The 21,487-nt window shown below is 39.6% G+C and overlaps 1 protein-coding gene across 2 annotated transcripts in view; it reads right to left on the reverse strand.

Annotated features, from left to right (window-relative positions):
• PCDH11X (protocadherin 11 X-linked) overlaps nt 1-21,487 on the reverse strand; it is a 749,953-nt gene that overhangs the window by 4,977 nt on the left and 723,489 nt on the right. The window lies entirely within an intron of this gene.

Raw genomic sequence — 21,487 nt, forward strand, 5'->3', positions numbered from 1 at the left:
AGAAGGGAAATAGCCCCATTCTGAATCAGATGAATAGAACTCCACCCACCACAGAATTACACTTCCTATAATTTTCAGCACACCAAAAAAGAGAGAACTCTTCATGTTTTTATGATCTCGGTTTGTGAGTGGAGAGTGCATTGTGCTGGGATATGCTTCACCAGTGCATTGACATTTGACTATGGATAGCTATGGTGACACTACCCATGAAAAAGAGGACATGTCCTGGAAAAATAGTACATATGGCAACCCTGCATAAACTTTGGGTTAAACCCTGATTTTGTTTTTTGCGAAACAGCCTTTTTGTCTGAATGTGGAGGCTACCTGATGTGGCTCAGTGACTCAGATCTACTTCATTCCCCCACCTTCCTCCATGCTGAGTTTTAGGAGCAGGGCCGGCCTACCCAAGAGGCAAGATGAGGCAACAGAGCAGTAGATTGGGCCTCCAAGGAATACATCACCCACTGCTGCAGCAACAAAGGCTGTGGTATACTTCTTGGAGGCCGGATCTGCCACCTCCTTGGCAGCAACCCCATGCCTCCTATACAGTGGCATGTCACTGGTGGTCTCCTCCCCACCTTGTTTCCAATGTAGATCTTTCTTCCTCCCTTGTTCCTGATGTAGTTGTTCACTCACCCATTCTTCCCTACTCCAGAACCATTTTGTGGTTCACATCAGGTGCCAAAATGTCTTGAACTGGCCCTGTCTATGACGGCAACATAGAGACAAGAGGGGAGGAAGCTGACAAGCTCTGCCAGACCCTGAACAGGAATGGGTGGGGACTGGCTAAAGGCAGACTGGGGTTGGTGGAGAAGTGCTCCATGCATCTTAATGAGTATAATGCAACCACCCATATGGGCAGGGGCCCCCACATTTGTTCTTAGTCTTTCATACAGTCTCTCTTTCCAGAATCTATTTTCACTGTGAAGTAGAAGAAAAAGAAGAAAGTCTGCAGGATAATATACCTGCTGTGACTCTATTTTATAGCTACAGTACACATACCTGATCAAACTACCACATTATTTGCAGAGTCAGGGCAAAGCGGAATTTCCTGGGTTTTAAGTACTATTGTCTCTCTTTTTTTGTTTTTATGTCGATCACACACAGACACAGTAAAAGTACACATCCTGTTCTTATTTGAACTCCAAATTGCTTTGGGGAGCAAACAGTGGGATCATATTTGTTTAATTTGTCTGCCCCAGAAATAAGAACTCCCCCCCCCCTTTAAGGCTGTCAGGTGAATTCCTGTCTCCTCAAATATACAGATCTGAGTTTGACTTACAAGCATAGCAGTTTAAAGGCTTTTATTCATTGTTCATCAGCCTGTATCACTCGTAGGTTAAAAGAGTTTTCAGTAATTATATATAGAAGTGGAGTGTGGGACAAGAATCAAGGTTGTTGCAGTATTGCCAGTAGCTATCCTTGAGGTTCTTTTTTTGTTTTTTTAAAAATCACTTAACCCAATTGACTTCTCTAAATCTTTCTTCTTATCCATCGAGGGAGGCTTTTATCAGAGACAAAAGTCAGATACAGCAAGCATAAATGGGGATCGAGATATGATTATCCATGAGGAATAATAGTAGATAGTAGAACAAAGAGGCTGGTAAAGCATTCTTGCTTTCCTGTGATGTAAAAGGAACAGAAACCCCACAAATTAAGCAGATTTGATAGCTGCTGCCCTTGGAAATGCCATAGAGATCACAAAGATGCACATGAATCATTTCGCTTGGACCCAGTGTGTTTTGTGTCAGGACATAGTTCCTCAGGGGCAATTGAACCAGTTTCTTCAAAGCAACAGCTCAAACAGCCTTGCAATCTGCCTGGCAAAGAAAATGGAGTGCATCCATCTAAGTTACAGTAAAGCAGCAGAAATTAATGGACCTTCATTACATCCATTCCTTTCAATGGGTCTGCTCCAAGTATAACTAATGTTGGTTATGACAGGTGCCCAGTGTCTGGGACAATATATATATTGTCCAGCACTTTCTCCAAAGAGGGCAGTATACAGTACCTGGTTCTAATGTATCCACTCATTTATTCACACAACAACCCAGCAAAGGTAGGTTTGACTGATAAACAGTGCCTTGGCCAAGTACACTGTTATATTACACCACTATTTCATTTAAAAAATCAATGCAGTTTGAAATAATAGCACATAAAACCATTAGATAGATAGATGATAGATGATAGATAGATATGTTAAAATCAAACATCAATTAACTATTGTGGAAAGAGGTGTTCCTGGTTGCTTGCATAGGCTTGACAGAATAGAAAGGTTTTCAGCAGATTCAGCTACCTCTCTAGCAGCAGAGTACAGTGGGACCTTGGTTCTTGTATGGCTTAGTTGTCGAACAAATCGTCTCCCAAACGTCTCAAACACTAAAGTAAGTGTTCCGGTTTGTGAAAATTTTTCAGGAGCTGAACATCCAACATGGCTTCCGCTTGAGTGCAGGAAGCTCCTGCAGCCAATCAGAAGCAGCACCTTGATTTTCGAATGTTTTCAGGAGTACAACAGATTCCCAGAATTCGAGAACCAAGGTACCACTGTATTCTGTAATACTGGGCCAATGACACTAAAGTCTCTACTTATTGTTATCAAGTGAGCTTGCCAACTCAAGGAATGACCAGTGATGCACCTGCAGATGATCTTAGTGATCAAGCTGGGATATAAGGGCTCAGGTGATCCCTGTGGTACCATGGACCTAAGTTGTTTAGGGCTTTGTAAATTAATACAAGAGCCCTGAACCTGGCTCAGTAGTGTTCCATGCTGTTGCCCAGATGCACCCATCAGCTGTCTGACTGTTGCATTCTGCACCAGCTGAAGTTTCTGAACCAGACCCAAGGTCAGCCCCATGTAGAGCACATTACTGTAATATAGCCCTGAGGTTATCATTGCATAGACTCCAATGGTTAGACTATCCCTGTCCAGGAACAGCCATAGCTGGTGAACCAATTGAAGCTGCTAGAAGGCACTTAGTGAGATGGATAGCGGAGGTGATACTTGAAGCCTAGACTCCTCAGAGCTTGTCTGACACTAGATTTGTTCACACATTACAATGAAGACTATTTCAAGCTGTCTCTAAAAGCTGAGCCATGGCTTAGTGGTAGAGCATTTAATTTGCATGCAGGTGTTCCCGGTTTAAATCCCTGGAATCTACAGCTGGGGCTAAGAGAGAACCCTGCCTGCAATACAGGATAGCCACTGACACTAAGTGCTGTGTATTTAATACTTTGCTAGATGGACCAATCATTTGACTCATGGCTTCCAATGTTCCTACACGTTTACAAATGTTGGCGTTAAAGAAGATACACTAACTGGTTTGTTCAGCTCAACTATTGTATACACAGACTGAACACTGCATGTGAACAATTATATGATTACACAGCTGATATTTTTGTGCACACAGGGACACGGAAAGTACACTTGTTGAACACAGCATGTGAACACATCTACTCTAGTCAAGCAGCATATATTTTGTCCAAGATTTAATAGTCACATTGAAATCAATTGGGCAAATATACAATAAACGTGAATGAAGCCTAGGCAACTATATATGTTCTTAACTTTCCTATTGATTACAGTTGAATAACTACACACACACACACACACACACACACACACACACACAGGCTCTGGTGTAGCCTATCAATATGGAACATCTATCCTCTTTTACAAGCCAGGGAATTATCTGCATGCATTCTGGAAAATCCCTGTGTGCCCCCATGGAACTGTTCTATTAATGAAAAATGGGCCACTCCTGTGCTGCTGGGATTTTGAATCATAGTATAGCTGCCTGTTTGCAACTGAAAAAAGAAAGAAAAGAAAACACTAGAAAAATCACTTAAACACATTGAATTTTCCTTAGTGTTGTGTAATGAGAAATGTTCAGTCTAGCTAAGTCTCAACAAAAGCCAACACAGAGTTTGACACACTGCTGGATGGGAGCCATCCAACCTTCCTTCGCACCCACTCTTATTTCATCACAAAGCAAGCAACAATTAGCACACAATTAAGCAAATTGCCATAATTATGCCATTGCTGTTCTACTTTTCATATTTTCCCAACACAGTACATATATGAATACATGGCTGGCAGGCCAGCATCATTCGTTCGGCAGCCCAGAAGTGGCTCTCTCAATTGCTGGAACATTTCTTATTAAACAGCTCCAGAAGCACATTGCAGTCTTATCTGCTCAGCAGGAAGTTGCTCAAGTGATGCCGATGACAAGCTTAAACTGCTCATGTCAGCCAATAGCTAATAAGGAATATGCCGGTTTCTTGCTAGAGGTTGTACTCCCGTCTATGCGGGAAGTGTGGCCTAATGTGAGGAAATTATGGCTCAGAATGACTCTGGTGGCCTGAAGTAGCCACTTGGGTATCATAATTTAGCAGCTTTAGCTATGTAAGAGACCCGAAATGACAGTAAAAATGAAGAACAAAGTAGAAGTCGTCTGTTAGTATAAGTCGGGTTGCTTTAATGAGGTCAGTATCAAGACACTTTAATGTAGAACCCCTAAAATGATTGCTGTTATAATATACTCTACCTTTTTTTTCTTTTTTTCTTTTCTTTTTGGTTTAATAATAAAATGCCTTTGGGAACAGATTGCCATGAATATTTTAGTTTTCCCATATAAGTTTAAATAAATTTGAGGGAAAAATAAGACTGTGATTAAAAGTTCCAAAGCTTTACAGTTCTTTAATCATAGACTGAAGTAGAATGCACATTAGTCATTGACAGGTTTCTTTTAACTTTTTGGTCTGTTATAAAGAGCTTATTCTTTAAAAAGAAAAAAAAATCAAGGACAAGTGAACTGTCTTATATTATTGGAAAAGGAAACCCTTGGTTCCAAAGTTTGTGCTAAATTAATATGTTCTCCATACATTTTCATCATAATATTGGGCAATCCTGTTAATTTATCCTAGAAAGAGCTTGAGAGCAGGTTCCTTGCAACTAATAATTTCCCATGGGGATAAACATTAACAACAACAACAAAAAACCCTTTCTTTCCTCCTCAATCCTTAAATATTTAAAAGGCAAATTGTAATGAATTGTAATGGTTCTGCATTATTTTACAGAGAATTTGATGCATATTCAAAACATTAAAGCATCCGTATTGGAATGAAGGTGGTACGTTGAGCTAGATTTAAGGTATAAATAACAACGGCTTTGTTTTAATATTTCATTAGTCGCTTCACTTTTGAACTGCTCCTTCTTAAAACATTGATAGGAGCTTCTTTTATTTAACAGGGCATATCAGACAACACTACAATGATTTTGGATGAAAAGTAATACTATTTTGATACAAATGACTGATAAAGACCGTTAAGCCAATCAAGTATTTAAAGGGGGCTATTTAAAAGGAGTTCATCGTATACTTGGAATATTCAGGGTAGTCTAAATGTCCTTATTTCAAAATGTTTTCTTCACATACTTTATCATGCAGAAACCTCTTAAACCCCATCACATTAATAGGATATTTGAATAGGCTCTAGATATGTTGAAGATCCATGAATTGTCACTACTGACCTGGTTTTGTTGTTGTTTTTGTTTAATTAAACCAGGTGGGCATAAAAGTTGCTGTTGTCCCATGTGCCAACACTGACAGTCTAGTTGGTTGTTCTAAAACATACATTCCCTTTGGAATGTAAATTGTTGTTGTTGTTTGTTTGTTTTAAAAAAAACAATTGCAGCAGCAATACTAAAATGATTACATGGCTGCCACATAAGAACACAGAAAGTTAGCTGTTATCAAACTGTCTACATAGTATAGTACTGTCTAGTGTAGTCCTTGCTAACCTGGTGTCCTTCTAACTGTTTTGGATTACAGCTCCCATCAGCCCCAGCTGTTTTCCTTGAAGTAAACTGTTCCTCAACTCACCATGCTTTCAGAGGTATATTATTCTTAGATAGGAGCCCTTACAAAGATTTTCCTTATCAAATTGACTTCCACCTTGAACTGCTCACCTCCTGGCTATCCCCAGCTGAGTGCAGTGGATGGGAGTTGTAATTCAAAATGGCTGCAGTGCACCAGGTTAGTGCAGGTTGGTTTAGTCTGGAAGCAGCTATCTAAAGCCACAGAGATATTTCACACTCTGCTACTTGGTATCATTTTAATTGCTAGTGCCACATATTGAACCTGCATTGTGGATACATAAGGGCTCACCCACTCACTTCGCTAGAAAGGATAGCTCTCTATGAGCATAGAGATGCATGAATGGAAGTATGCAGATACACTTTCAACAAGTGAATGAGAAAGTCTATGATCCATCCAAAGTAGACCCACAGGCACCAGATTGCTCAAAGCCAATGCCCATGAATGTTTGTGGTTGTTGTTGTTTTATACCCCGCTGTCAGGGAACTGCCATCATGGAAGCTTGTTGTGCAGTGGCTGCTTCTTGTGAAATCTATTGCACAAGAATCTTTGGTAATGCACTTGTGTTTTCCTTTGCAAAACAATGTTTCACCAGCAGAACAAGGATATCTTTACACTGGATATTCCCATTGGCCTCAAAATGGAGATTACAGACCGGGCAGATGAGTCTCTGCTAGGTACTGCAGGTCTCAGGTTGCTCCTAGGTTTCTGGGGGAAAGAATAAATATCTGATCCCTATTTCAAGGGGCGTAAAGTCTAGTATTTATCCAGATCTCTCACCAGCCTTAAGTGAAATGCACTGGTTCCTGATTAGGCAGAAATTAGTCAGAAGCAGTGTGTGTATCTTATTTTCTGACATAAACAGGCATGCGATATCCCAACAGGGTTAACCACCATTAAAAAAAGATGGTTTATACATATGGCCAAATAGAAATTAAAACACATTGAAAATAGAGCCTTCGCTGTTGCATGGGGAGGCATAATTTGCATTGGATTCCCTAATACCAGCAAATTACACAGCCTTGCCACCAAGAAATGTGTTTGCAAGTTCCATGGGGATGCAGCATGCTGTTTAGATTAAAGGAAACCTGGTGCAGAAATAATGACATTCTCAATGGCTCGTCAACTGGACTACAAGCCAGCTATTGGGCGGGGGGAGCATCTAAAGATGGCACTTTGGAAGTGAAACAAAGGCTAATTAACTGAAAGCTGCTTAGCCAAATTAAGGTAACTCCGGCCATTGTGGAAAGGCATTTATATCCCCTTTAACAATTGCATAATTATTCCATTCCCTCATTAACCAGGCATATAAGAGCCAATTAGCACCAATTAAACAGATGTGTATACACTTAAGTTCAATTATTTATTTAATTAAGAGTCACTGGCAACATGGTATATGCTATCATTTAAATGAAAGAAGCCTCTTTATATGCATGCAAAGGCTATTGGTGATGGTGTTTTATAAAGTTTACTGAAGATGTGTTAAGAATGAGGAAGTAGTACCTGCTCAGGGATTAAGGGGTTGGAAAGAACAGAAGATTGGGTGAGGTACACTCAAATGCTGCTGCTGAAACTTGATAGATATCTGGTACAGTATACCACACACATAATCTCAGTTTTGTGTGTGTCCAAAATATAATGAAGATATAGGTTCAGGTAGTTGGTCTGACGCAGACCCGTGTTGGTCTGACGCAGTCGAAATAAATAAAAAATTGTCCAGCAGCACCTTAGAGACCAACTAAGTTTCTTCTGGGTATAAGCTTTCATGTGCATGCACACTTCTTCAGAAACACTGAAACAGAAGTTCTTTTTCACCCACTGGTATTCCTTGAACAGCTGTCTCCCCACAATTTTGTGTATCACCTTGTGAAACACATGTCAACAATCATGTATCTCAGCTTGGTCATTGATATCATACCCTCCTTGTAATCTGCTCTGCTTCTCTTTTCTCCCCACCCAGGGTGGCCCTGTCCTCTGCCTGCCCCTCAGAGATGGTGTGTCATGCAGAGCTGGGCCTCGGTGGCAGCATGCTGTCCTCCTCACTCACTGTCCAGCAGCCCCTACTAGCTGGCAGCAGTGGCCATGGAAAGGCAATGGAATGCTCCCTTTGCCACTGCTCAGGATAAGTGGAGGCTCATCCTCACCCCTGAGCTTATGCTGATAAACCCAAATATAGGATTAATATTTTTTGGGGGGGAGTTGATCACTGGGTTTCTGGAAAAAGAGGACATCCTGGAGAGTTACTGGAGAGCAAGCGTGGTAAAATGGGCAGGCAGTAATGCGCATTCTTCTCTCCCACACCTCCAGGCTCTTCATGCCCTGGCTCTCTCTGGCTGAATTCACATGGTCTTTGCTTCTGAAGTGGAACCATGGTTTTATGCATGGGAAATTCCACCCTGACTGAAATCCTAGAGAGTCGCTGACGGTCTGTGTAGACAACACTGAGCAAGATGGACCAATGGGTCTGACTCAATATAAAGCAGCTTCCTAGGTTTGTATTCACTAGCTGGGTGCAGAATTGCATGTTGGTTGAAGGCCTCTAAATTTTTGGACATTCCACTGTAGCATATACACTTTTAACAAGGTGGAACACACATCTTTAAACAAACTGAATATTTGGCTTTTATATTACAAAATTATGGCTTCAGGCCTGTCTTTGTGATTTCAGATGCGATTCTACGCCCCCCTCCCTTGATTTGCTTTAGCACTTATTTAAACCTCAAAAGAAAAAAAATCAAAGCACTTCTCTAAATCAAATGACAATGGAAAGAAATCTTGACTTCAATTAAGCTTTCAAAATATGCTATTATGTTGCTACAAAAAAGTCTCTTAACTGTCTTCTTCCACAAAAATAAATAAATAAATATATATATATATTTAAAATGTGCCAGTTCCAAATGAGGGCACTTAAGAGGAGAAGTATATAACCAAACTAATGTCATTTAGCTTTATTTTCATGTGGGTAGGAAGCTATGACTGCTCATTACTGCTGATGAAAAAAAGAAAAGAAGAAATAGGATGGAAGAACTCTGTCCTCCAGCTAAAACCTTGAAAATCCCATAAAAAGGTTCATGCATTCATGCATAATTAGTAGGGGTCATCAGATCAAACTTATTAATGGAAAGTACATTTTAATTCTCATAAACTGGATGGAGGAGTTTCAATTCTCTTTTGCATATTAGGCTGCTTAATCACACTGTACAACCTTAGCAGGGAGGATTAACTGGCAGGAGAAGATATTGGCGCACAGAATACTCCTTGTCAGGAAAATTCACTTCTTCCCACAGACTCTGTGTCCCCTTTTTTCAGATAATATAACTGTTCCAGGGGTTGAATAATTCAAGATCCTCATACAAGCAAACCTGCTACCTCTCCACACACCAAACCTCAGTGATCTAACCCACTCAGCTTACATAGAACTAATACATCAGATAAGGAACTTAGGGAACAGCTTTAGGGGCAAACATTAAGGGTGGAAAGAAGCTCTGCTAATATTATTGCTAATGGTGAGATCCACCTGCGTGAAACTGAAGAACGTCCTCTCAGTTTCTATTTCCCCAAATAGAGATAATTTTGCACATAGCTCTAGATCCTGCCAGATGACATCATTATGGAAAGTGCTCCCATTCAACTAGATTCATAGTTTACTGGCACCTCAACTGTAAATCCAAGATCTCTGCTAATGGATATTCTTACCCAAGCAAACGTGACATTCTCAGTTCCTTGCATGAGAATGTTTCCATTAATGTCTCAGCATCTTATCAGTCTAGAAAGTACTTCACCAGTTCCAGCCCACACCTCTGAGGCCAACTTTTGAGCCCAGACATTCCCGAAACTTCTCATTCCCACACCCCAGTACTCCCTTCACACTGCAACATAGAAATGGTTGCACAAAAGCTATCCATTGGAAGTAGGGGCCAGGGCTAGCACTAGAAAAATAGAAATACACGGTTATAGAAGTGGTCCATCAGTCAACAAAGTCCCATGATTCCTGGATGGTTGCAATGCAAATTTGCAACTGTACAAAGAAAACTCTTGTTTGAACACAGATTTCAGGAGAGAGGAAACATAGGAAAACAAGGTTGTAGAAAATATCCTGTGACCTGTTTTTCCCCATTTTCATAACATCAATCAGCCTCTATGGACCCGAAATTAAATCCTATATTGGCATCACTTTTGGTGAAAATGAAAGGAAATAATACTATCAGAGGCAGAATGCTTCAGTGTGATTGCTGATGAGTAAGATTCTGTGTGCATATTACACATTGGCTGCCACTTTGCTATTGCAAAGTTCAAGGTTTTATTAGTAAATAAAGCCATTACAGTGGTACCTCGGGTTACATACACTTCAGGTTACATATGCTTCAGGTTACAGATTCCGCTAACCCAGAAATAGTACCTCAGGTTAAGAACTTTGCTTCAGGATGAGAACAGAAATCGTTCTCCAGCAGCGGGAGGCCCCATTAGCTAAAGTGGTACTTCAGGTTAAGAACAGTTTCAGGTTAAGAACGGACCTCCGGAACGAATTAAGTACATAACCAGAGGTACCACTGTAACGCTTTAGGACCAGTTTACTTATGGTATCACCTTGTCTCATTTACAAGCACCACATAAAGTTTGTTCTGCATTTGCAGAAAGTCATTATTTTAGTCTGGCGGCACTTCCTTGCCTATTGACATTAGGCAGCCACACCCAATATACTGTTTTAGATGTCTGCTGAATACTAAAATATTTCATGAAGCCTACCCAAATATAATTTAGTTATCTATACTTGTTTCAAAAGCTGTGCAGATTTTATCTGGGGGGGGGTTAATGCATGTATGTATATATTCTTTGGTGGGTTTTAGCTGTGATTTACTCAGGTTGTATTATGAAAACTTTTTAGCTCTTTGACTAAGTGGTTTGGAAATATATATAAATCAATAAACAGCAACAAAGAAGCAACATGATCAGAAAGCAGTGAGACCTAGGCATAATGCACTTTGCTCTGCATAAAGCACTAAGTAAGCTAGCAGCTGTCCCTCTCCATCCCTCCAAAATTCTATAAAAAGCCTTTGATAGGGTTGAGTGGAAATACAAAATTGCTTAGGCATTTAATTGTGGTGATTTTCCTTTAAGAAATCAATAGTATCAATGAGTAAACTGCTTTCCTCTTTTTCTGTAACTTGTAGAATAAGAGATGGTTGGCAATTGTTCTGCTTTTCTTGAAAGTTCTATGGAACCATTTGTGATGGAAGACAAAACAAAACAAAAATGTACAGTGGTGCCCTGCAAGACGAACGCCTTGCAAGACTGAAAACCCGCTAGACGAAAGGGTTTTCCATTTTGGAGGCGCTTCGCAAAACAAATTTCTTTATGGGCTTGCTTTGCAAGACGAAAATGTCTTGCGAGTTCCTGCGGGTTTTCCCCCCTTCCCCCCCTTTTCCTAAGCCGCTAAGCCGCTTATCAGCTGATCTGCTGATAAGCCGCTTAACAGCTGATCGCTAAAAGCCACAATAGCGCTAATCCGCTAAGCTGTCAATGGGCTTGCTTCACAAGACGAAAAAACCGCTATACGAAGAGCCTCACGGAACGGATTAATTTCGTCTTGCGAGGCACCACTGTATGTGTAATGTATAAAATTCAGCATCCTGAAAGGCAATCTACTAAAGTGTATATTTCTTGGTAAATAAAATGTCTGAAATTGTGGCAATAAACTAAACTAGAAGCTATTCTGCAATATAATATGCTCAGTCAATTCTAATGCACTGTCATTGTCTCAGACCCTGAGTCCTTGGAATCCTTCAGCAGGCAGAGCTAATTTCTGACCCATACTAAGTAGACCCACAAACATCAAATTCTACATTCAACTGTCCAAATTCAAATCTGAGTAATATACTGTCTCCTTTGAGAATCAAGGAGGCTGTGCAGAGCTTCCACTGACAAAGTCCCTGGAGCCCAAAATATTGCTTCCTACAAGGAGACAATGAATGAACCAAAGAAACCATATTTTAACTGGTATGTTGTAGCACCCAGAAAACAGTGTACTGATTCTCCATGATTGACTACACAGCTATGGCCTAAGGTCCCATGACAAGTTACAACAATTAAAATGTAATATTAAAAACAGTTCAAAACAATTTAGAAACACATAAATAAGGTGGGTCCTAAAAAAATACACCTCAAATGTCAAAATTTAGGATAAAGTTGCATCAAGGAGTGCTGAGGCAACTAGTCCTTCCTGCTCTCAGCTAAAGGATTGCTGTCCATGGTCCTTGGTCAAACATTTTGAGCCTGCTTCCTTATCTGACATCACTCCAGCAAGAAGCTTGCTCAGTCCTAGCCATCTTGTTTGGGCTGTTCTCTTGGTGATAGAGATTGCTAATGATCAGGACATGAACTAGGCTACCTGTTAAGATACTTGGAATATATGCTGATAATAATTATAATATCCTGTTTAAGGACAATTACCCTTCATCACTGGTATAGTACTGAGGTCTTGCTTTTAGGCTTCACACAGGCATCTGGTTGGCCACTTTGAGAAGAGGATGCTGGACTAGATGGGCCATTGATCCGATCCATCATGATTTCATCACTTATGTTCTACCCAGAGGTGACTCAAGAAGTTGCAATGAATAGCAGGTGCTCCCTGAAAACATTTCCCCTAGGATTTGTAGTCATTGTATATATGTATTTCATGCATATCATAAAGCCTATTCTCTTCATAACTATATTTGTCACATACGTCTGCCCCCATTGGCTACTGGCTATTCTCAGAGGTCACATCCCTCTGAACGCTAGATGCTGAGCATCACATGTGGGCATAACCCTCCAACATTCCTCTGATGCAAATGGGGACATCCTATGGAAAAGTGGGGCATTCCAGGATCAAAGCAGAAACCAGGACGGCTTTTCTAAATCAGGGACTTCCCTGGAAAATAGGGACACCTGGAGGGTCTGTGTGGGGTTCTGCTTGTGGGTTTCTCATAGGTCTCTGCTTGGCCACTGTGGGAAAAGAATGCTGGGGAATATGAGTGTTTAGACTGACCCAGCAGGGCTCTTCTTATATTCATATGTTTAAACTAATGTTTGCTTTTCTGGAGTTAGCCCTTCTAACATGGTGTAATCTTTTATGTGCAAAATAAATGTCGTAAAGATGAAATTTTTTGCTGAAAATAAACTCATTCCAAAAATACCACTGACCTTATCAGGGGAGGGAAAGTAATCTGTATGGAAGGAGATTGTCTTTTGATTTATCTGGGATTTAAAATAAAACACCATGAATAAATAATAAAATTGCATATGACAGAAAGGGCCACGATAGCTATTCTTTCCCATTCGAAGTAGTAGCAAATTACCAGTATTATCTTTTTTTAAAAGCCTAAGGGATATAGATATTGGCAATTCCATATAAAATGTCTTATTTGAAGAGCCATGGAATAAACATAGAAAAAAAGCTTCCAGCAGATATGTTGCCACTACCACAATGTGGATTTAGCCTATATTTCTACACTTAGAATGCAATCCTATACCCACTTACTTGGAAGCAAGCCCCGATGAAGACAATGAGCTTTGATTCTTAACAGGATTAAAATGTTAGGAACCAAGTCAGCATTAGTCAATGTATCTTAGTGCAGCCTACACTGACTGGCAGCAGCTTTCCAGGGTTCCAGAGAGGGATCTTCCCCAGTGCTTACTGAAGATACCAGGGATTGAAACTGGGAACTCCTGTATGCAAAAGAGAAGATTTACCACAAATGGAGAAAGCTTTACCCAGCTTACTGATTCAGCAATAAGCCCTGTTAAAAATGTAGGAATTATTTCTCAATAAACATGCATGGGATTGCTTCATTAGACCAGTGCCTCTGTTATTTTGGAAAATACACAACTGAGATTATTCTCAGGATTCCACCCACCCCCCTGCAGAATCCTAATTTCCTTTATATATCTAATTAGACTTTTCTTTTACCAAAAGGGGAAAAGAACTGACTATGGAGGTAGATAAAATGATGCCATCTCAAAATATTGTACTCTTATTTAGATAGGCAATATACTATAATTTGTTTTAAAGATGACTAGTTATTAAATGGTATTTTGGAACCAAATAAATGCTTTAAAGACATTTCAAGCTAATAATACAATAAGCTGGTTTTCTGCTGAAAATAAAGGTGATCTTGTCTTAAGGTGCATTGGAATCATAGGCTTTTTTGGGAAATCATAATGGAAACTACTAATGAAATGTTAAATATTCATCTACTTGTTGATCATTTTTGTGTCTACTGAATTATGTAAAAACTGACACTTTTACGTGGTCACATGAACCCTTGATTTATGCTCTAGCAGCACAGTTAATTTTCACAATACATTGTAAGAAAGTAAAAAAATAAACCGTTCAAAACTGAATCACTTAGAAAATGTTGAGACTCATTTATTTCATGGCCTTACTGGGCTTATCATATGGAATACATAGGCTTCACTTGCACAACATGTAGCTGTAGATCTGGATGTTGTTAGCAACTTTTGTTGATATATTTGATTATTTTTGTGTTATTCCTTTTTCTAACATTAAGATGCATAAAAGGGTCATAATTTTTAAATACTTTTTTTAAAAAAAAAAGAGGAAAGAGAAAGCAGGATGTTTGACAGCCTTCGGATCCCCCGGATGAATGAAATGTGAAAGGTAGTAATTAGACTGGTAATTATTCAGACTTCAGTCTCTTATGTTTTCTATTTCCTCCATTTCTGGGCAGCTGGAGCAATGACTCATTAATAATAATAAAGTCATTTAACCCTGCAGCCACATTAGGAGAAGAATGGTGCCATTTGTCATCCAACATGAATGGAACAATCATTGTGTGTGTGAGTGCGTGTGTAAGAGAGAGAGAGAGAGAGAGCACTGTTTCATATTCATGGCAAAGGATAAAAAGGACACTTGGCACTTATTGTTAACATGACATCCCAATCTGCTTCTTAATTATCAATAAACATAAGGGGACAGCAAATGGCATACGGGGCACTGCTAATGGGGTATTATCCGGAGGTGACATTTCTGTAATTGATTTACAGCCACCCTATATGAACACAATAGTTTGTATTTTCTGCTGGTGAAACTATCAAATGCATACTATGCAAATCTTTGATAAGCGACAAATCACACGTTCCAACTGAACATGATTTTTTTTCCATGGGTGAACGAACCCTGCTCACTGAAATTCATGCAGCTTTTGTTTTGTGGATTTCTTTTTTTTTAAAAAATGAAAGATTCACATTTAAATTGTACACATTTTGTATGCTTTTTGAATGTATTGTTCCCCTAAACACTATTCTTCTCCCAGAACCTTTGGCTAATTATACTATCTATGGCCTTTTAATAGTGGTGTTATTGTTTATGTTTGCCACTATGTCATTTATTCTTGCATTTTTATGTTGCAAAGCACCCCGTGATCCTTGGACAAAGGGTGGAATAGAAATCATTATGACCATCATCATCTACACATTTTCTACAGCTTTTTGCCAACAGACATTCGTGTGCATTTTAAAAAAAAGTGCATTGCAAAATTCAGAAAAGTGCATAATTTGAATGACACCCGCATTCCAAGCCGCATCTAAGTCTAGGACCGTCAGGATGCTGCCAGCGGCTCCCAGCTGGTTGCCCAGGAAAGTATAAAGCCAATGAAGTTTCTTAGAGTCCTTTTTTATTTACAATTTTTACAGAGAGAGGCTATAGAACGCAGCCTCTCAGATAACGGCATTGTCCTGAGTCAATCTCCACCCTCCATCTCTCCCCCTTCCTCATTTGTCATCATCATCACCACCTCCATAGGTGCTGCTATGTGCCCTCTGTCTTCAAGCTCTTTGCTCTCCTACCTTTAAGGCTTGCCAGGTTCTGGGAGATGGTGGGTCTGGAATGCTTTCTAATGACGTGTCAGCCAGCTGCTGCTCCTGCTCTCCCATTATTTCCCAGCTTCTCCCTTCATCTGCCTCAGAGATGTGACCTCCCTGTTGTAAATCTATCCTGTCTTTCTCTTCCTGTTCCCTGAAAGGGTCAGGATAGGGAGGCAGTCTCCACCGTTCTTCCTCCTCTGCCCAGTCCCTGACAAGGACTGACAAATTAATTCAGTTCACTTTAAAATGTGGACAAAACAAATGTCTCTTTCATTTCTAACCACAACTGTTTATTCTTGTCTATGGGCCTTGGTGAAGGACAGGGGAGAATTTTGATTTGGTTTGCATTTTAATGTAAACCTACCTAAATCACATTTGCTGAAAAAAAATTCAATCTGAAACACAGATTGAATATTTGAATCACAATGAAACACACTTCTCTGAATTTGGTGACGCAGTTCTCCACCTAAATGTGTATATTAGTGTGAATAAAATGCATATATTAGTGAAAATACATACAACAATGTATTATATCAGGGCCATTGCTTAGCCCCAAATGTGCATATTATGCAAAATCTCATACAACACTGATATGGAAATGTGGAGGTCTGAATTTAAGATTAGAAAAATTAGAAACTGAAACTGAAATTGACAGATTCATCCATCTGTAGCCTTGATACAATTAAATCAATAATAGCTAAGGAACATAACAAAAGGAATATCTCTGGCTATGTGGTAGAAAGGGGGTTTAAATGAGTCTTTTGCTTATATCCTTGTCTGTCTGTTTGGTTGTAAGTCACTTTGGGTTGCCCTGGGCAAGATAAAGTAGCTAACAAATTCAATAAATAATAATATTATTTGAGTGAGTATTTGAATTGCATAAAAGGGGAAGATTCTGTAAAAGTCTTTGCTGCTATTTACATTGAAGGGACAGGAGCTAACAAGCCTTTGTCCCAACTTGCATATGATGGGTGGAGCCAAAGTTTCAGGCCTTTTTCCATACAAGTATTGCCTGCATTCTAGTTATCTCTTACTTCAACTACAATAAGTCACTGGCTTTTCATCCTCTAATCACTGACATTCTCTTTCAGCTCTATTCAGCTGCGAATTTGTATGCCTTCTCATCACAGAAATTGTTATACTGAGACAAGAGAATGGTCTGCCAGCCTCATTGTACTGTCTTTCAACAGCACTCAGTGATCCATCCAAGAGAAATCCAAAATGCAGACAGAATTGGTGATATCCTCTCCTCAAGTCTCTGTACATTATGACTATCAATGGCTACTAGCCATGATGGTTATATTCCACCTCCACTAATAGAGGCAGAATGCCTCTGAATACCATAATGATACTGGGTCCTTGCCTAATCTCAGCTGCTAATTAATTCCAAAGGGCAGGCACGGCAACACTAAAACCCCTGTTTTTAGTCCAAATTAAGCATACTTCTGGGGCATGCGCCATCTGAGGAGTGCAGCTGCCAGGCAGGAATATATGTGGTGAGGTGGTCACTTACATTATTATATCTCTGGCTGTTGGTGTGCCTTTGGGTATACATTTTGTCTGTTTGCAGCTTCCAGATTCAGAGGCTATGCGTAGCACTTTTGCTGGGGAGCAACAGCAGGGAAAAGGATATCATTTTCATGTCCTACTTTTGAGTTCCTCAGTGGCATCTTGTTGGCCACTGTGAAAAATACGTTGCTGGACTATTTAGTTTGATTGTATAGGGCTCTTCTTATGTCTTTATGAATCTATACTGTGGCCATTTTAAGAAGCGATGGAAGCAAATATCATCTGAAATTAAATTTCATGGAATATTTCAAGAATCCTCCTTAGACAATATTAAATTTAAGGTTGGGAGCCTTTAGAATTGGTAGGATCCATCACTATCCACAGATTCAGTTGCTAGGGACACCAGGCAAGGATTCTGAACAGCAACGCTTTCATGAAATCTTAGGGAGCTAAACCCCATTTCCTATATAGGGTCTAGCATTGGGCCCTATGCCTCAATGCTACACTCTTAACCATTATACACTTGCCAAGATGATTGTGTCACTCAGTATTTCATATGGATACCTTACAGGATACCTTACAAAGGCAAAATAAATGTAATAGTTAAAAAAAGTAATGTTAATTGTTCTCTGCGATAATGGTCTCTTGACTAAATAACGGCACTTCTACAGTATCATGAGAGTCTATTCATTTATCTTGGTAAAATGAGAAATGTTACACTTATTCAGCATTTAACCTAATTAAGAACATCTATTATCCCTAATACTCTTTAAAAGTAGTTAGGGCCTAACAGTCTGAACAGACTTATTGGATGTTATAATAGGCTTAGAGAATATAGTTAATGCAGGCTTTCCTGATAATTCACACTGACTTAATTTATGAATGGTACAATTTGAGAACATGGATTGTCCTGTTCTCTCCACTCTAGTCTCATTCTCTCTCTCTGCCCATGTCATTTTTGAGAGAAGAGACTCACTTCTCACTTTAATGTTTTGGGAACAGTCATGTTGTCATCATCAATTTCTTTCTCCTTTTGAATGGTTTTACAGACCACTTAGGTTGGACCTAGACATCAAAATCATAGCGAGATGTCACACATTAATGGTCGGTAATTTTCCCTGCATATCTTCCTTATCATGTTTCTTTGGCAGCAAGCGGAAAAGTTAGCAGCATGATGTTATTGTCTCACTGGTGAGTTTTCAGCAGGCATAACTGAAAGGATGGATATAACTAGATATGGGAGAACTGATTTCAGTGACAGTCCCATGCCTTCCATAACAGATATGTTTGCTTGCATAGATACCACTGAATCAACTGGGATGCTTACCATATGGTAGTATAAGAAAGTGATTAAGAAGGCAGGAGAGGCCAACAGGGTGGGATGCTGCTTTGCAGCTGGACGTCCAGCAGCAATGGCACTGCTGGTTACTGGGATAGTGCAAGGGCAAGGCAGGGTGGTGTCATAGGCAGTGAGGTTGGTCTGGTGGAGCCAATTCAGCACTTCCACCAGTGCATAGAGCCTGTTCTAACCTCACCATTCTTCTGCTCTGCCATGTTCCAATAAGTGGCAGTGATTCTACTGCCAAAAGACTTGTTCCACAGTGTGTTCAATTCCAGCAGCCAGGAGGGAAATGCTGCTTCCCAGAGACAATTATTTGAACTACGGCACAAGCTGAATCCTCCTTCCATCGGGCACTGGTGGGCAGTAAGGAAATTTTACCATCAAGAAAGAAAGATGCATTGGTGGGCAGTAGGTATAAAAAGGTTGACTACCCCTGGTGTAGACAGTACTGAGCTAGATGGACCAACAGCTTGACTGAGTTTAACATGGCTTTCTATGTTTTTATTTGATTATTTATAGCCATCACAGAGGAAAAACAGCTAATTTGAACTGAGAGCAGTGCTTCCAGATAGGTCACTGGGGTGATCCCAGCAAATTGTATCACTGGTTATAGTCTCTGTATATGCATGAACAGTTTTAGTGAAAACAAAATGGCTGGGGGTGGGTGTTCACTGGAAGGTGCTAAACATTAGTATAATTTATTTTCAAAAGCACTCCAATTTTCTGCTGTTGCGACAAAGGTGTTTCAAGTATGACAACGCTTAAAAACAAATTCAGTAAATATGAGTCAATGGACATATCATAAATTGGATGGCATTAAGATTACATTCAAATGCACCATACCAAACAATTTATAAAACGTGTTTTTTATATAAAGGGGTTTAAAGGTATTTTAATATCATAGGGCCTCAACACAAACATATATATTTTACATTTTCCTTTCAAAAATGTATTTAAACTCCAGCAGTGTATGAAAGTTATACTCATAAAATCAAGAAAGTATCTGTCACATATCCTCATTTTACCCTTCAGATCCAGAAAGTTTCCATTTCAATAACCTGCACTTATACTTTCCAAACTCAGTAGTGGCTAGTACCAATTGTTGTTCGCAGGGTGGATCACAATGAGCTCATACAGAAGATGGGGCCAGAACCAATGATAGCTGGAGCCAACTAATTCTAGCTTTGCCCTGATCCTCTTCCCTATTGAGTTATACAAGGGCAACACTGAGGCTAAGGAGAAGGAAGCTGACAGGCTTTGCCATTCCCTGGACTCGTTATTATGTAGGAAGGCAAGCCAGTGGCTGAGGGCAGACAGAGGTTGGTGGGGCAGATCCCCATTCACCATAATAAACCAGCCTCAACTGCCTACATACAGCTTATTTATCTACAAGTACTAAGGGGGGGGATGTTTCCTAAGTAGTTTTCTTTCCCTCCCTCTTTTTATAACAATGTACACAATTCCCATTGCAAAAATATCCCTGTATGGACATACCACTAACAATGCTTGTGATTGTTGCAGTTTTGTACTCTTTTGATGACTTTAAATAATAATAAAAAATAAATCATTAAAAGAGGAGGGCTTTCAGTGCTGCTGAAAATGTTTGCAAGAAAGAAAACAGAAAGAAAAGGAACCATCTTTTCAGCTAAGGCTTCTTTCAAATACTTCAGAAGTCAAAGTTATAATGGGTGAAACTGAATGCACACAAAACATCAAGCCCTATCCTGGTATCTCTGCATCCTCCTTGCCTCAAAGGCTGAGAGCACCTCTACCAAAAAAACCTGATTAATCGCAATATGTGTGTTTTTCTGTAAATGTAACGTTTCACCCTATCCTATAAATAAAAATCAGTAATCTGAATTTCAGTTCTATTTGTATAAAATGTAAATGAGACACGGGGATGCAATACCATTGCAATTTTTCTCTTTATAAATTGCTGCCATGTGTATTACATGAACTCAGTGTGAACTTCAATATTATGGAGGTTTAAACTGCTATTTAGTACAAACAACTGCATCTAAATGTATAATCCAATTCCCCCCCAGAATAAATTTGTATAAAAGGGAGGGGGGACAAAAAAAAACACTACAAACATAAATATGCTTTAATACATTCATAACCAAACTGACAGTCTCATACATGAGTTGATGTTCATTATTAGGTACCAAATGGGTAAATAAATAAATAAAGCTAAATTTGGGGAGATTTGTTTCTGTTGAAACATCAGTCTAGAATTTCTTAAGGAAAGAGGTCTAGTCAAACTGACAAAACAGAAATCTTATGAGCACTGCAATTTTCACATCAATATGAGGTAAAATGTTTTGAATGACTGTCATTTTTACCCAGTTTGATAAAGAAAATTACCCCCAAATGGGTGATAATTTAAACAGAGATAATCCAGATTCCATTGTGTTTCAATCATACATAAGAGAGATACAGCAGTCTGTGTGTATACCTGTAAGTAATATATATTTCTGTTTAGTAGTGACTTTAAAGGGGGGGAAAGGATGGTTATTTGGTGTTTCTCCAAGGCACTTTTGAAGATCTGTTGAATAATGTAAAAATGTCACTTGTAATGGTGGTTTTCTCCAATAAGCCCTGGGCAGCCACATGCCACCATTTTAATTTCCAGCATTGCCCATACATAATGTCTGTCCACAACATTGTGGCAAATTGAAATGGGGACTCCATCAGAGGGCGGATGGCTCTGCCAGGACCCCTTAGTGATATAGCTCCCCATCAGTGAGTAAACCATCCTAGGCCCCATCTGCCCATATCAAAGAGCTATCACACAACTTTAAACAGTCATAGTGTCCCACAAAGTATCCTGGGAACTGACGTTTGTTAGGGGTGTCCCCTCACAGAGCCACACTTTTCAGAGTTACCTCAAGAGATGCAT

Source organism: Podarcis melisellensis (genome assembly GCF_964234715.1).
Source record: "Podarcis melisellensis genome assembly, chromosome: Z".
Classification (NCBI taxonomy): domain Eukaryota; kingdom Metazoa; phylum Chordata; class Lepidosauria; order Squamata; family Lacertidae; genus Podarcis; species Podarcis melisellensis.